The 17,756-nt window shown below is 37.2% G+C and overlaps 1 protein-coding gene across 9 annotated transcripts in view; it reads left to right on the forward strand.

Moving 5' to 3' along the window:
* FRMPD4 (FERM and PDZ domain containing 4) overlaps positions 1–17,756 on the forward strand; it is a 392,028-nt gene that overhangs the window by 176,508 nt on the left and 197,764 nt on the right. For 2 of the 9 annotated variants that reach the window (XM_072933925.1, XM_041718165.2), the window contains exon 1: positions 1–17,756. This exon is cut by the window's left edge; it is cut by the window's right edge and continues 12,660 nt beyond it. The exons of the other annotated variants lie outside the window; for them this stretch is intronic. The gene's annotated coding sequence lies outside the window, so the exon portion shown is untranslated. 9 annotated transcript variants of the gene reach the window in all.

The following is a 17,756-nucleotide window of genomic DNA, read 5'->3' on the forward strand; positions in this document are numbered from 1 at the left end:
CCACTAAACCAAATCACAAAGTGCCACACCTTCTTATTTTTCAAACACTACAAGATGGTGACTCCAACACTTCCCTAGAGGCCTTTTCCAATGCTTAACCACACTTTCAGAGGTTAAGCTCAATCATACTCACTTGCAGGGAAAAAAGTAGGCCCTATATACTTTTGTTAATATACTTTTCTTCAATTTAATTTTTGAAAATATTTGTTCTGCTCCAAAAAACAAAAGTAATATTTATTTGTCTTAAAGCAGTCGGGCACTTCCGCTTCAGATCTGATGTCTAAAAGGCTGGAAATGAGTCATAGGCCACATCCCCAGCTCATGTAAGTTATCACAGTTTGAATAAAGTAAATTGAGTGGTCACTGATTTAACTGATTCTATAACCTGTGCAGATTTTCTTTTAACTAAATAAAATAAAAAATGTCTGTTTATTCCAGGTAATTTCCAACATGGGGAGATGATAAAAATCTTTTGAACTCCTCAAGGATTCATCGGGTATTGAAAGCGCTCTAGTTTCATCTGTGATGGATAGTGTTACCTGAAATATCTTTTCCTGTAATGACTAATTGCACATTAAAATACTAACGCTTCAGTCCCACTCCTATAAGGAAATAGGACAGTCCTGCTTTTTGTTCTGAAATGGTGCTGAAAAGCTTCTAAAAGTTCTTCACAAGTTTTTAGGAGAATTTCAGAATTTTCAGGTAGAGACCATTCTAACTTTTTGCTAAAAACAAAGGTGTTTTTATCTTTGTCATGTGTATCTAATGCACCTTGAAAGGAAGATGTGATCTACCCAGAAACAGCATCCAGCTTTTATAAACTTTGTTGGCATCATGAGTTTGATGTTGTTAATATGATTTTTAACTGCATTGTAGCTTCTTTTTTCAGTATTGAATATTTTACTGTATTAATTCTTATTTTAGGATTTTTCCTCTGTAATTCTTTATTTTTATGCTTGATTTCAAGATTTTTGTCAGGTACATAAGATGAATTGTGTCAAATCAGTCATTGAAATAAAACAGCACCACATCACAAAAAGTAACCTACTTGAAATTTAATAGAAATGCGTATGATGACAAAAATTTGACCTCAGCTCATTTTAGAGGTAAGTGTAGATGGACAGATTGTATTGGCAACGTTAAAAGTGTCTGTACTTGTCAGCATGTAAAATATGCTAGAGGGGATAGATGGCCATGTCCTTAGTTTATGGTTGCCATCTGGTACCTACTCTCCTTTGTTTTTTCTCCCTACAGCTTCATTCTGTGCCCTTCAGCATCATAACTGCATATCCAGCTCTTGGGAACATCTTTCCTGCTACAACACAAATTATCAAAAGCATGTAATTTGGCCTCAAAATTATATTATATTTAGTTAAAGAAATAAGTGCTCTAACATTCACACTTGACAATAATACTATTTCAGTGGGCGAGAGAAGGGCTACAGATATCATTTATCTGAACTTCTAAAGCCTTTGACACAGTCCCTCACAACATCCTTCTCTCAAAGCTGGAGAAACATGGATTTGATGAGTGGACTACTAGGTGGGTTAGTTGTAAGACCCTTGCATCCAGATGCCTTGGTCAGTGCCTTTGTGTTTTGTTGGACATCAGTGACAAGTGGTGCCTCGAGGGTCCTTAATGGGACCAGTGTCATTTAATACCTTCATTAATGACAAAGACAAGAGAATTGAGTGCACCTATGGCAAATTTGCAGGTGATACCAGGCTGAGTGGTGTTGTTGGTGCTCCAGAAGAAACCATCCAGAGGCACCTGGATAGCCTTGAGAAATGGGCCCACAGGAATCTTATAAACCTTAATATGACCAAGTGCAAGGTGCTGCACCTGGGCTGGGGCAACTGCTCATATCAATGTGGGCAGGGACGAACAGATGGAGAGTGGTGGTGCTGGTGGGTGAGAGCCTGATCATGACCTGGCTGTGGGGACTTTCAGCCCAGAAAGCCAAATGTGTCCTGTGCTACATCAAAAGCAGCATGACCAGGATTTGTTCAGCCTGGAAAAGAGAAGGCTTTGGGATGGCCTAGTTTCAGCCTTCTAGGACTTGAGGGGAGACTGCAAGAAAGCTGGAGAGGGACTGTTTTCAGGAGCATGTAGTGACAAGACAAAGGGGAATAGTTTCATACTGAAAGAGAATAGATGTAGACTAGGTACTAGGAGGAAGTTCTTTGCTGTGATAGTGGTGGTACAATGGAACAGGTTGTCCAGAGAAGTTGTTGATGCCCCATCCCTGGTAGTGTTGAAAGCCAGGCTGGATGAAGCTCTGAGGAACCTGGTCTAGTGGAAGGTTTCCCTGCCCATGGCAGGGTGATTGGAACTAGATGATCTTCAATTTCCCTTCCAACCCAACCCATTCTGTGATTCTTTGCTCAGGTATAAGAATTAGTGTATGTTAGAAATTGTTTCCTTGTGCTTTTTAGATCTTGTATGGAACACTACTTTTTCCAGGTCTATATCTTAGTGCTCTGGTTCTATTACAGTATATCCCAAAAAGGTGAAATGTACCAATAAGATCCTCCTGAAAGCTTTTTTGCTCAAGATTTGTCTGAAGGTTGAAGAAGGAGTTGGGGAAGTTTTCATTTTTGTCATTGCTGTGCTGCCTGAGTGTACTGAGTGTGGAAGGAAGGGAATTGACCTCCAAGGAATGTGAGCTCTTGGAACAGTGTTTGACAGATGTGCAGAAGATGCTGATTGATATGGAGCACAATGGAGCAGGCTGGTGCTTGACTGGAAGCTGTCTGAACAAGTGCTACTTCAACAGAAAGTGTGTTGTGCAACACACAGTCAGTCTACTTTAACAAAGAATACGTTTCTATGGTCTGACTGTGTAAATAATAAGAGTACAAATACATAGGTTTATAAAGATTCCTAAAAATATGCCTCATTTACTAGTGGTTGAGAAAACATACTTTCAAATGAAAATAAATAACCGCCCCAAAAAATTTATTACTAGCAGTCATCAGACCATTGCATCTGGTTTTTGGTTTGCTTTACCTTGAAGTGTGAGCAATTGCTTTTTAAGAGGGGTTTTGGTAGTAGGTTCTTTGTTTGTTTTGTTTTGGGCTGTTTTTTGTTGTTGTTTTGGGTTTTTTTTAGAAAGATTGGAGAACTTTGGTGTGTAAATAGTGACTTTTCACTACTAGCCATGATTGTTGTAGTTCCAATCTTACTGTTATATTCCTATTTTGTGGAAATATTTATATATTTGGTTTTGATAGGATGGTCAGCTAATAAAAACAAGTTGTCTTAAAATATCTTTGTTGCCAAGTCTTCTTTTTCCTCTTAATTTTTCCCATTTGTGGATGACTTTCTGCTATTCTTAGCATTCGTAATCTTCACTTTTGTGTTATACCTGATGTTTGGTGCCTTTGTTAATAAAAGGATTCTTACTGTGCTTCATGTGAGTTTTAATATTTGGAATACCTTTATTAGGTTGCTATCTCAGAGCAGCCTAGAACTCTTTTTTGCAGCTTGTTATTTCTTTCAGGAGGGAGAAATGAGAAGGTCCTAGTGTACTGTTGACTTGAATGCTTTACAAAAATTCAGCTTTGAAGAAATAACTGCCTTGAATAGACTGCCTACTTAGCAGCATGGGATAGACCTAGTCTTTAATGGTATTAAATTTCTTGAAGTGTTGCTTAGTTTAGAAAGTAGAACACAAACCGTAGTCCCCTTCTCAAAACTCAAAGTGAGTTTTACACTTATTTTTGTTGTAAGCCCACCAGTGTGCAGCTAATTTAATTGTAAATGTTAAAAAAAACACTTGCTGAAATCTGTCGTGGAAAACATATAGCCTTTTGAAAACACAGTCCTCACAGGCTGCGTGCAAATTTGTGCAAGATTTCGCAAGCAATCACAGGCTGTGCAGAAATCAGCTTGAGCTGGGAAACTGTTGGTCCTGCACAGGAAGTCCTTTGGATGACACAACTCAGTGTCTTCAATGCACTTCCAGAAAGAAGGTATAGTGCTCTTACTTCATTAAGTACAAATTCTGAGTCTAAACCTTTTTTTTCCTTGAATATTCTTAGACTGAGATACATCTCAGTTCTAATTTGAAGTGGACATAATGGTTTATTATCACTTTAACCTATATTAGCACAGTTTTGAAGCATTGTATTAAACTGTGTCTGGCAGTGCCACTGAATGAGTATGTGCTAAATGAAAACGATAGTAAAGTATAACTTCTCATTTTACCTGAACTAATGATGATACTGACTTTACATAGCTTGAAAGTGTAGGAAGTGTCATGTGATGGTGTCACTTCATTCCCTGTTTAAAAAATTCTGTTTAGTTTTTTTTCCCCTCTATTTTATACATGCAACATTACTTTAATCATTTTGCAGCATCTCTGAGAGTGGTAGGGAAAAGTGAAATGCTGCATACATTGATCCTGAGAAGTCTTTAGTCTCAGGTCCAGGTAATTACAGTTTCTGTTATGCCATAGGATGGATTATTCATTATCTTATATATGACCAGTCTTCCTAATTAGTACTGATGTGTTCTAGAGTGCAGTGACTTTTTAACTTAGCACACTGAAATTCTTCTGAGAAGGTAAATGATAAACTGTGTTTGGAGAAGAAAAGGCATTGTCAGTTCCATTTTTACAAAAAAACCCAAAACCCAACCCCATTTTTTTCAAATTCCATTCCATTTTTCTTATATATGCCTGTTATTGAAATTAGGATCTCTATTTTTTATTCATCTGCCTGGATATGTTGATTTTATTTTTTTTTCTGAAGATACTGGATTAAAATTTAACATTTAAGAAAACAGTTTCAGTGTTTTAAGATTGTTTTTTTTTTTGTTTCATTGCAGTCTGCTCTGGTGGCCAATACTGGTTGAGGAGAATGCCCTTATGGTGTTTACCAGGTTTCTCTGGGTGTAGTGTTATTTTTCTTACAACTATAAATCTCAAGAGTTAGAGAGTTATAGTGGTGCACTTCAGCGTGAGAGCCAGGCAGAGAGAAAGAAGCTTCAGAAAGAAAATTTACTTTGTATCTGGAAATGCACAGGGGGGGTTTTGATCCCAGAATCTGTGAAGAAGGAACATCTGGTAATGATGACAATGGAATATAACCTCTTGGGGAAAAATTCTGAAGGCATTACAGTGTGTGTCTGTCTACTGACTTCTGTGAAAAACATTTCAGACTAGTTGGATCTTTTGTTATTTCAGGTAATTCTAAAATATTTATTATAGATGCTTCCCGAATACATATGAATTCTAAACATCACTTTTTTTCCTACTGAATCTCTTTCTGTAGTCCTCAACAATGGAAATGAAGGACTACTTTCTGCTGTATTTCAGAAATACAAGGTTTTCTTCTCTCAAGCAATAATTCATTAAATTGCACTTAATCAATATTTGCTAATGTGTTGGATATCACTGAATTACTTTTCAGCTATAATAAACAAAAAAGTAATGTGAGCTCTTGCTCAGAAACACATTGCTGTTTTGAATGACCCAAAGCTGGAGCATTACTGAAAATTAAAGAAGAAAAGAGTGGGAAAAATGAGTCTTAAGTTTTTACTGCACTAAGCTTGGAGAAATCCCCCAAAGCAAGAATTTAAATCACAATGTTTAATACTTTTTCCAGCATGGAAATAAAAATGCTACACTTGGTGTATTTTCATTGGAAAAAGAAGGAAAGGTTCTGGTTCTGGGTCTTTTCAGGAATCTTCTGAACAGCAATTCTTTTCTCTTCTCCAAACATTAAGCTGTAAAAGCACTGCAAATGGTACAATCTTCCAGTGGACTTCAGAACACAAAGATGAGCAGTTGTATATGCTGACTAAACCCTCTTTTTTAATGTATCTGTAGGAGATGGGGATATTGGTTTTTCTTAGTCATCTTGGAGCAGACAATAGAAATTGGGAAATGCTGTGTAACAGAGCTTATGATTGCGTACTGTCTGTGGTATTTTTTGGTAATGTGGATAGAATTGCTGACCTTCACAAAAACAAATGAATTACATTAGTGCCATGATGCCTGGGTCCTTGTCTCTCAAAACCTTCAAATATTTCAGTGGGTGTTAAGTAAAATAGAGTATTCTGTGGAAGTCATTACTGCTTCTGGCAGTATTGTGGCTCCCTTTTAAAGCGTCTTAAAATGCATAAAATTAAAAACACATCAGAAAGTGGTAAAAGTAGAGTTTTGTACACAGAAAAAGAGGAAGTAGAATGGATGTGAGAAAAGGTGCACTGCATATGAAATGTCTCAGTAATGGATCATTTTGAGATGTATGACAAAGGAAAGTACAGAAGTACATAATGGCATAGATAATAAAAGGAAGCAAAGGAGCAAAGAGACAGTTTACAGAAGGTGACACAAAGTCAGCCAGCTCATCTGTGGAGAATATCAACTCAAGAAGTATTTTCCAGGTCACTGCTAGCCATACTTGACATAACTGCTGTAGGTAACTTCAATTACCAACAAATACCAATGTATGCAATGCTGACAGCTGAGACAGAGGTTCTCATGATGGTGCACATTGTGGTGGCTGCTTGTGTAGGAGAAGGGTTTACTTCTGGTGATAATTCAGCTTTTTGGAATTTCTCATTTTACTAAGTCCCAGAAGATTGGTAAAGGCCAAGGAAAGTGTGCAAAGAAATGAATATAATTCTGCTTCTCCCCTTCCTTGTTTTGTTTGGTTTGGTTTTTGTTTTCACCCTTTCAGGGGGAATGCAAGCTGAAGACTTGACTTTCTTTGACAAAAACATTGGTGGGAAATAGTTACACTCTTTGAAGTTTCATGGAAGAAAACAGTTTGATCAAGAGCAAATCACACTAGACCAAGTCAGTCTTTCACTGTGTTTCAGAAGAAAATTTGATTCACTAGGTATTTTCCTCTCTTAAAATTCCAGTATGACTCTTGCTGTCATGTAATGAATATTGCAGGGAGAACTAGCTTAGGTGACACAAAGCAGAAGGTAGCTAGAAAACTTCCTTCTAGTTGTCACCCATTTACTTGTGAATTTTTAAGATTTGCAGAGTTCTCATAAGTCTGATGTTGCCCCACATTTCTGTGAGTGAGCTGAATGATGGAGTACATGTACTCTGTTACATTTCCAGGTGACATTTCCTCCTTAGAACATATTAAGACAACTGTCAGAATGACATAGGCAGAGCTGATCCTGTCTTGAGGAAATAGATGCATGCAGGAACTTTTTCTAATTCCATCTCATTTCACTATTGCTTTCTGGCACTTGCCAGCTCTGTCTGGCAGGTAGGAGAGGGAGAAGGGCTTTGTTTTTTGTTTTTGGTTTTAAATTTCCAGGGACTAGGGAACATCTGTTTCCTATATTTTTGCTTTTAAGCAGAAGGCAGCATTGTTAGACTAGTCTGGGTTCCTTGTAACTTCACTAGAAGTGATTTAGTTTGGTCCTTCTCTTCCATCCAAAATGCAGCATTGATTTGGAAGGCCTTCTCTCTAGGCCTGTGCATTCTAATGCTGAAGTTGCAAGAGCTTTATATAGCCTGATGTGGTATAGGTTTGCCCTGCTAGAGCACTGTTTTATACACATGCTCCATAAAAATTACATGGTTGTGGTCTGGGCTAGAGGGTAATAGAGAAATATAATTAAACAGTGTAGTTGTCATTGTCATTTGAGCACATTAAGACTTGCATAGGCCTATTTTCTAGCACCACTTGAAGAAGAAACACAGTGTTTCAACTGTGAGTCTGTCTGCTCTAGCAGAATCTATTCTGGCTTCTCAAAAGGTCATAAAAACCCCCAGTAAGCTCATGGATATTGTCTTTCAAAATGCCTGAAAAGTGATCTGTATATCTTTTTTCAATTCTACAGATATTTTGGTCATCATTGCGTGAGATGAGCAATGACAATTCTTTAAAATGGGTTTGCTCTACAAGTTCCATTCCTTTACTAACCATTTATCCCAAAATACATGTAAGCATACAACTGATACTCTTCATAAGATGCATGGCTGAGTTTTACTGATTCCATTGGCTCATTTCAACCTGGATTACAAAGAAGAAGATTACCTTTCTCCAGCTCTAAATAGATTAAGTTAGTGGTTTCCCATCAGCTTGGAACCTTTTTTCCAAATGTGCTATCCTGATCCAAGCCAGATGTGGGCTTATATCTTTATTTACTATTATATTGAAAGTGTGGAAACAATTCAAGTTATTGGACTTTTTGTTTTTTTTCCTGAGTGATGGTGAAGCATTGCCATCAAATAAAAAAAACCCAAAAAAACCAAAAGAAAACATACCTTGAAATACTAGTGAAGGGTTACTTATTCCTAAGTACCTGTGCTCTTTTCCCATCTGAGACTTCACTGAAAGGCCCCAAGGTATAAATAGGCATAAATTTTATACTCAGGCTAACAACAATCTTCTTAGCATCCCAGTATATCTCCTCTTCTCCTCTAAACCATGCCATCTCATAAAAAAACATAGTATGAGGAGTCTTGTATTTTTAGAAGGAAAATTTCTTCTGAGAAAATTGGTACAAATTATTTTTCCCACTATGCCATTGCTATATTGCTATATATATATATGCCAGAACATCGCTGTTAATTTTCTCACTTAGAAGTGAGAAAATGAAGAAAAACAATGGAAAAACAGGTTTCAACATTACTCAGGAGAAATTCAATTATTGGTACTATGATGAAGGGTTTTTTAAAAAGGTTGTAAATTACTGTGTGTAGTAAGTAATTATAGTTGTGTTACAGCTGTCAGCATAAATGAGCAAAATACACTTGGAAGTTAAGAATCCATTTATGCTGTTTATTCTGAAACTTTTTCACCATAATTTAATAATTCAGTATTGGTCTTACTAGTGTGACCTGAATTAATGAAGATCCATTCTACTGTATTTCTTAATCAAAAGCTGACAAAAGGTGTGCCTATTTCTCTGTTCTCCTGTACTGTGACATCCACAATAATACTTTTTAAGTATGGTGAAATACAGCTGAACATGGAAGGCACAGTGAAGATCCCCATTTTAACTAAAATGAAAAATTACTCAGTTACATGCTCATTTAAAAGTGGCCACTCCTTTAATTAGTCATCCTGTAAGATACAAAATGGCTTTTCTGGCTGGGTCTATGAGGCCTCATCTTACCCAGCCAGGGGAGTCACCAGTGACCTGTCAGTGAGCAGGAGTTGGGACCTGCTGTCTTCCAGGGACCCCTTCATCCCCTGAGGGGCCGTGTGGCTTCAGCGCCCACCTGGCTCCCATACCCAGCTTCTCATGCTCAGAAACGGCTTCTGAGGGCTGCACTGGTGGTACCTCACGTGTGGGGGGTATGTGGGTGCCCCTGGCATGATGCCTGTGCTCCTTCTTGGCTCTGGTGAGCAGAAGCTGAAAGAGGAAGAGGATGAGAAAAAGAGGAGTGGAAAATAGTGAAAGGGAATTCAGGGATGCAGAGCTCCCAAAAGAAGGGGTGGCTCTAGATGAGAAGCAACTGAAGGTAACAGAAGAAGGTAGGAAATGAATACAGGCATGTAGGAATTTCTTGAAGGGCAACCATGAAACTTTTTCCAGGTTATCTGAGAGGTGGACTATGATTCAGTAGCTAGGTTTTTTTTATCCAATCATTAAGAAATAGTATAAAGTGTTGAAAGCTGCTTTAGCATTTCCCCCTTTAAATGACACTTTCACAAAAAATCTTAGCTCTGGTTCTTGGTGACAAATTGGTTTAGTATGTCACATAATGCTGCAGAAGTGAGAAAAGTCAGTATTAATACCACGTAACATAAAAATTTTTCAGTACTAATGTTCCTGTTTCTTTGTACTTTGGAGAGCAGCTGAACATGCTGGGGTGGAAGAATCATCCTCTGGAGGAAAACATCTGAAAAACTACTTTATATTGACACACATTTGGCCTCATTTTTGTATTTTTCGTTTCCAGAAACCATGTTAACATATATCATGTGTATTTGCAGAAGAAAAGCTAAGTGATAATTATTTACAGAAAAATCTAGTGTGCCTGTCATCTCTAAAATGGGCAATCCATGGTGGTGTACCTCTGAGGGTCTTGGGATTTCCATTTGAGCCTAATGGAGATGGCAGCTTTTTGCTAGGGATTGAGGCAAAAGATATTGTTTCTCTGAACAAAGGAAGAATAAGAGATAGCTCTTCATGTTTGCTAGAGCCTCACAAAAAACCCAACCTCTTTAATTTAAAAAAACAAAGCAAAACAAACAAAAACTTAGTTGCAGGAGAATATCCATGGCAATGATAAAGGTGGTCAGTGCAAGGACAGTTCCTATTAAAATGGTATTTTGTGGGCTTAGATTTAGGTCAAAGTTTAGGTTGCTTATGACCTTCATGCCAGAGCAAAGGCATGTATAAATATTGGTGAAAAATTGTATACTGTAAGCATAGCCTGACAGGACATGGTCTCCAGAGTCACACAGGATGGTGCCCATCAGCTGTGCCCAGAAGCACAAGGATTAGACAGATGAATCCAACTGAGAGAACAAAATGTTTAAACTGAAGCCCAGATTAGGAAAGGACATTGCAACCTGGTTACTGGGAAAGAAATTCTCAATGGTCATTTTATGATCACAAAATATTGGTTGGTTGGTTTGGTGTGATTTTGTTGGGTTTTTTTGATTGGTTGTGGTTTTTTTTTTTTTTGGGGGGGGGGTTGTTTTCTTTTGTTTTTTTTTTATTTTTGAGGGGGCTTGCGTGTGTGTGTCTATGCTTTCAGAAGCTGAATTACTATGAGGTTATTTTGTGGTGGGAGAAAAAGATATTTCAAGAAACAAGTAAACAAGGTTCTGCATAGATACTTTAGGATAAAATTTGGTTAATTCTGAGATATACCCACACTGAGTAGATGTAGATATGCACACACCTGCATTCCTTTGCAAATAGATTTTTTATTGTCTTTTACAATATCATACTAAAATAAAATAGGTGTCTAAAAAGTATTGCTGTATTTGGATATGATAGATTATATCATGCATAATTAGCTTTCTAGGACATAGATGAAGGTATCTGCCATCTCTATTTTACTACTGCTGTGAGAAACATAATGCAGTATCTACTTCTTTTAGTCAGAATTTTGATTAAATTTTCTTCTCTCACAATATATTGCATAACTGTTTATCTTGGATAAGCTGCTGCATTTCCAAGTAACATACATTCTGAGATAACAGTATTCTCAGAATACTGAGAATTATTTATAATTATTTATAAGACTGTAAAACAGATTTACAGTCTTATATCTGAGGGTAACAATTACTTTATAATTTTATAATTTCTTTTGATTGCTGCATAGTACTAACTTCTCATTTAAGCAGTGACTCTATCCTGGGCAAGGAGTCTCATTTTAGTAGCAACTGTACAGTGCACCAAAAAAAAAAAAAAAAAAGTGCTTGGCCAGATAAACAATTAATGAGCTGGTTTGTGTTTAATAGATCACATTTACATTATTAGTTAATGTAGCACATACCCTTAAAGCTATAAAAAGAGCTAAGTTATATATACTATGCTGTTTCACTTGAAGGCTATATGTATTACTGTATGTATTACTAAGAGACTGTTTCAAACTTTTACTTAAACTGAGAATCCCTGCAAAAAATTCTGAAGTTCAGTTCTAAGAGCCACCTGTCCTCAGTAAACCTGAAACAGAAATACTTACAGATTCCGTAAGTACTGTTTTTTTGTAAATTCACTAGCTTTCTTTCAGAGACCTGAATACAGATGACAAGGGTAAAATACTGTGCTTTTTTCCTAATCCACACTGCAATTTGCTATTAGCATGCTTCATAATGGGTTTACTGTCATCATTGTTGAATTCAATGGGGTTAGCTGAGTCACTGAGTGATTGTGGTGCTTGAATTTCTTGCTTAAACTGTGCTGTTATTTCTATGAGCACAATACTAACAGGTTTCCTTAGAAATGAAGTCACAGTGTTGCTAAAGGGTTTGGTTTTTGAAGTTATCCCTCCCTGTTTCTTTCAGGAACCTTGTTTCACTCCTAACCCTTTTTAACTCTCCTAAACAAGTACTTATTTTTGTTCTTTCATCAGCCTTTAAAAGAACTGTGGCTTTGTTTTATGGCAATACTAACAAGGTCAACATATCAGATGTATTATTTTCTTACCATCCAGATCCTCTTTTCTTATACCAAACCAGTTGCTTTGCAACTCTGAAATAGAAATGGCTTCTAGCCATATAGCTGAACTAAGAGGAAGACATGATGGGCAGACTTTTTCTGACTTGAATCAAAGTGGTTTGAGGTGGAAAGAACCTTAAAGATCACCCAGTTCTAACCACCCCCAGCCAGGGGCAGGGACACTTCCCACTCGACCAGGTTGCTCAAAAGTTTAGTCTCTATCTGTTCAGACTTTTTTGCATATTTTTACCTGGAATGCAGTTTGCCAGCCCTAAAGCAAAGGCAGAACACAGCAGGTGTCACACAGGCCAGGTGTCTCCGAAGGATGGGTGGGTAGCTCTGCAGAAAAGGATTCATAATCCCCTGTAGTGCTGGGGCTGGGCCAGGGCAGGGAGCTAAACAGAGATAATTCCTTTTTCTTTTAGAGATTTGGGTATGGTTGTTTATTTAATATGTTAATGTTTGGAGAAAGTTACAGAGGAATTGACCCTCAGGGATTAGTATTCAGTTCCTGCCTGTATTCCTGTGGAATTATGATTCTTTCAAGTGGAAGGGTATCAGTATCTAGACAACTGACTTCTATAAGGCTTTCAAAATCCTGAGCCTTGCTCATGAATCTCTCACCTTCTGGGGCAGTGATTCTTCTCTGATGTGTGAGATTCCATTTAATGTGTTTAATCCTCATTTTCCTTTTCAAAGAGCAGCAATTGCAATACATAGCTATTACACTTTCTTCAGAGCTCTAATCCTAGGTGTGAGTTAGGGTTTATCACATTATTTTGTATAAGGACTAGGTTACAAAAAAGTGATTAGAAAACAAACACTTTATGGGTTATTGAGGAGAGAAAGTAGTAACCTGAAACTGTCAAAATGTTTTCAATGTGGAAGCACATATCCATCAGTTTTATTGTTGCACAGAAAGGTAAACTAAGGATGTTAAATTCTCAACTCAAAGAGAATACCTGAATGAATAATACTTTGCAATAAAATAAAAATAACAATTTTATTAGAAATACTGTAATAAAGATCAGTGCTTCATAATATATTTTCATGGATTACTTCTACAAATGATATTTTTATGAAATATCTTTGTGGTAGACTTTTACAATTTTACCTAATCTGTAACACTGAGTGTTTTTAGAGATGTATTTCCATAGATTTATTTAGTGGCTAGTTCTATGTTAAAGACTGTATCACAAAGGGAGTTCAAAAATTAGCTTCCTAAAAATAATACTTAAAAATACTTTAAAAAGTATTTTCTGAGGTCACATTTATGCCAGTGAAGGATGAGTGGTGATCTGTCTTTGTGCAAGCTGCATTAAAAAGCAGCAGTTCCTTCTTATATTTTAAAAATGGTTTCAGACATGACTTATCACAAAAGCAGAGACAGTTTCACTGGTGCTGGGTGAAATTGTGTGCTCTGTCCATGATGGTGTTTGGTGCTCTATAGTAATCCACATGCTGATGTGAAGAAACAGCTGAAAAATTGTAAAGGCTATCTCATTTCTACATGAAGTGAAGAGTAATGTTGTCTGCTGAAATAACTGATCAAAAGATATTTTAAACTCATAAAACAGTGTTTTGCTTTTTTTTTGCAGTAATACCTAATAGTTTTCCTTAGTGGTGGGGAATTCCTTTTAAATCAAATTAAAAATGAAAAGACAGCATTTAACTGGCAATTGTGGTGTACTTTTTTTTGCATAAGTGGGACAGATTTGGTTTTGGGGTGGTTTTTTTTTGGCAGGGGAGAGGGGCTATGCACTGCTAAAGCTCTAAGGGCTTTAACATATGGATTTTTCCAAATCCAATTATATCTTGATTAATATTCAGTCAGTCTTGTATATAATTCAGTAACCTTTCCAGGGACAAGAACATGAAACTTACAATAAAAAAGAGGCTTTTATATGTCTTTAAATTCCAGACCTCTGAGAGCAGGGTGCTGTGCTGGAGGGTGGGCTACCATGGCGTGTTTAGAATGCAGATGCTCAGGCCACTGCAGTTCCATAGAGGCTGAGTGGTGATGGTGCTACCTTTCCACACACCCGTCTTCTCCTCATTCTTTCATTTGTGCAGGCAGTATAGTTTGGTTTTTTTTTTTTTTCCCCAGTAAAATGAGATGGAAACGACAGCCAAGTTAAATATGTTCAGTGATGTGGAAATTCTGCAAAGGTTTGGGGACAGATATCAAAGCAGGAACCAATCTTTGCTTGCACTGAAAAGAAGTCATTCTTGTGCATGTGGAAGACTTGTTCCCTCTAGGTGCTTGTGCCCTTCCCTTTTCTCTCCAGCTGGGGATAGAATCTTGTTTAACAAGATGGAAGTGCTTGGTGACTTCCTGCTGAATCCTCATGACAAAGGAAATGACTTGCTAATTAAAGTATGTTATGAAAATAAGATCTAATGTAATAGAAGACTAAATCATAGTCCTGCAAAATACAGAGCTTATATTTATCCCACATAATACTTGATATTCTAGTAAAATATATGATAAAGTAATAAAATATTACTTAGTTAAATAATTATAGTAAAATAATGGGCATTGACAAGCAAGGTTTGTGTCCTTATCTAAGAGCATGTTGCTTAAATCATTGCAAGGAAGATAGAAAAATCAGAAATTACTGTGGAATGGAAAACATAAATAAGAGTCTTGAGATTATGTAGACACCAAGCTGGGGTTCTGTAAGAGGAATGTAGGAAGTGCATGAGGGACTGACAACATGTTATAAATGTATGCAAGAATTGCCCAATGTAGGATTTTTAAATAAACCTGAGAAATAAAGATTAGATATGCAAGTATTTTCTACTGATCTTTTATTTAAAGCAAAACCATTTGGAATGTACAATTCTGTAGGTTCCTGTGTGAGCTCTCACTTTAGATTTGGTAGCTGTAGTGATAGATTTGGGTTTGACATAGTTTTAGGATAAGCAAAAGGGTGAAATAAGTCCACCTCAAGAAATATCTCTGCCTGTGTTATTCTGATAAGAAAATATTGTACCTTTGTGGCTTGACTGTGACTGACTTGATATTCTCTACTCAGAAAAGAAGAAGATAAGATATACTTGAAAATAAAGCATTGGTCCAATTGAATAATTTATTCTCTTTATTGCAGACAGTTTTGTAACATGAATTCCTTCAGTGTTTCAGTTATGTTCCTGGAAGCTCCCTGCTGGCTTAGCTTTTTATATGAAGGAAGCTATAGTTTTGTGGTTCATCTGAGCTACTAAGGGCAAGGTAACAAATTTGTATTTCAACATTTTGCTCAACCTTGTGTGTAGTAGACTTCAGTCAGACTTGTCTATTTCTGTATCTCAGACAGCTGAGGGTTATAATGCCCATGCAGCTGATGAACTTTGAAATTGGTGTGTTCATGAGAGTGATTTAATGCTGTGTGCTCTGTCTGAACCTTTCCTACAACACTGCAGTGATTGACTGTTGTCCTTTGTGGAAATTTCATCCTGTGAGGATATTGTCAAAATGCTGGGGAGGCAGATTATGCTGCTTCCCCTGGTCCTGTATCTGTTGGGGGAAATTAGAAGGGGGGACTTCCTAAATGAAGTATGGTGGATTAATGCTTGGGTGGGTTTTACATTTTTTCTGGTTTTGTTTTGATTTGGGGTTTTTGCTGGTTTGTTTTGGGGGATTTTTTGTGTGTGGTGATTTTTTTTGGAATGGGGGGAGCAGGTTGTGTTTTTTTTAAAATTTATTTTCTGAATCCTTAATCTTTGTGGCCGTTTTTAGATTATGATAACCTCTGAAATCAATCATCAGAATCTGAAGCAGGGATTGTGATGGGTTCTGTCCTTGCAGTGCCTCCAGTATGTGCCGGCTTGAATTCAGCATTATGTGAACAGATGGTTGTTACAACTTATCTTTCTGGTGCTCTTAATAGTACAAAATTATTGGAGTATTAAAAAAAAAAAAAAAAAAAAAAAAAAAAAAAAAAAAGGCAATAGCATTTTCCTTGTTTCCATTCCTGAGCTGAGCTGGATGAGAGAGAAGAAGTGGCCAGCAGAGGTGATTTTCTCTGCACAGCAGACTGCAGACTGCGGAACAGCACGGGGCAACGTGGTGCCCATGTGCACAATTCCTCTTGACGTTAATGGCCCTTATGAATATAAAGTGAGGCTAGCATGCAGTGATTACACACGAAGAGCCAAATTATTATTGGTAATGATGATGTGTATATGTTTCAGTGAAGGCTGGATTGCTTCTAATGGGTTTTGTTTTCAATTCTCGTGTTTAATGTGAGGTACTTCTGGCTCCTCAGTTCTTGTTTAAAATAGGATTCCTGTTTTCTGCTGTCTGTAAAACATGATTCCTGGTTTCTCTCCATTGATATATGCACTTTTATTTTTGCTGTTCATTTTTTTTTTTGAGGGGGTGTGTAATGGTTTTTTTAGTTGACAGGGGTTTTTTTTGTTTATTTGTTCTTGAACTGTCAAAATAAGCAGCATATTTTCACCTTATATAAGGTATAACTCGCACCTTATATAACTGTTGTGATAAGAGTATGAAACTTTGCAGAAAATAACTCCTTTTGTGTTCCAACTTGTCCTCAGACATCAGAGGGGTGGGGTGCAGCTGGCCTTAATTTCTGATTTATAACCAATTCAACACCATAGGTCTGGTTACATTGAATCTGAATGTTCACCATCACAGATTCACAAAGTGCAGTTTCTTGAAGCAACAGGTTATAGATTACTGTTAGATTGCTGGTGATAAATTCAGTCAACCTGAAAATATGAGCATGTAGTGCTCTATACACCTGTCCTTGTGTGTGCTTTGATGTGGTTAGAGGTACAAATCTTACCCAAGAGGTGTCCCTGCTTTGGAGGGCAGAGCAAGGAGCAAGCCTGTCAAGTAAACATTTTCTGTGACGTTTGTTTGTATTCTGACTGTCCCTAATGGAGGATTTCAAGTATCAATTTTTTACTTTTTTAGAAAAATGGAAGTGTGGCTAGTCAAAAATAATTGCTTACCTGTTGCTGCAATCAGAGATGGTGGGAGGAACTTGTTTTCTTATTTCATATTGGTTGATGTGATTTTTTTAATATAAATTAAATGGTGAATAGTATAAATTAAATGGTGAATAATGAGTTTTTCGTTCCTTTCAGTCAAACTGAGTTTTGTAGCTAATGATTGAAACAAAGACAGCATAGAACCATAACACCTCAGTATCCTCCTCCACCCATCTGAAGTGGCAGTGAAGGCCCTCTGACATCTGCCAGAATTTTACTCATATTGTTAATCTCCTTGAAGGACCAGATTTATTACAATATTTGTTATGAATAGAGGGAATAGAAGAAAAAGCATTCCTGCAGCTGGGGCTGACTGTGCCCAGGCAGTTGGGAATGTGTGATCACCATGAGGGGCTGTGCCTGGGGCAGTACAGCTGTGAGGAAGGAATGAGAGTTCTCATTCAGGTCGTCATCTCCTAGATGGCATGCATGCTTCTACTGGATTCACAAGGCGCAGCAATGGAAAATCTCAGCACACTCTGGAAAATTTAAGCAATCCACTGATTCACTATTAGATGACAGGCCTTACTTAGTCTCTTTTTACCCTTCTGTTCCTCTCTGAGTTTCTGTATTTGGCTGTCCAGCCTGAAATACTCTCAGGGGTGCTTCCCACCCTGCCTTTTGATGATGTG

This window comes from Taeniopygia guttata, chromosome 1, assembly GCF_048771995.1.
Source record: "Taeniopygia guttata chromosome 1, bTaeGut7.mat, whole genome shotgun sequence".
Lineage (NCBI taxonomy): Eukaryota > Metazoa > Chordata > Aves > Passeriformes > Estrildidae > Taeniopygia > Taeniopygia guttata.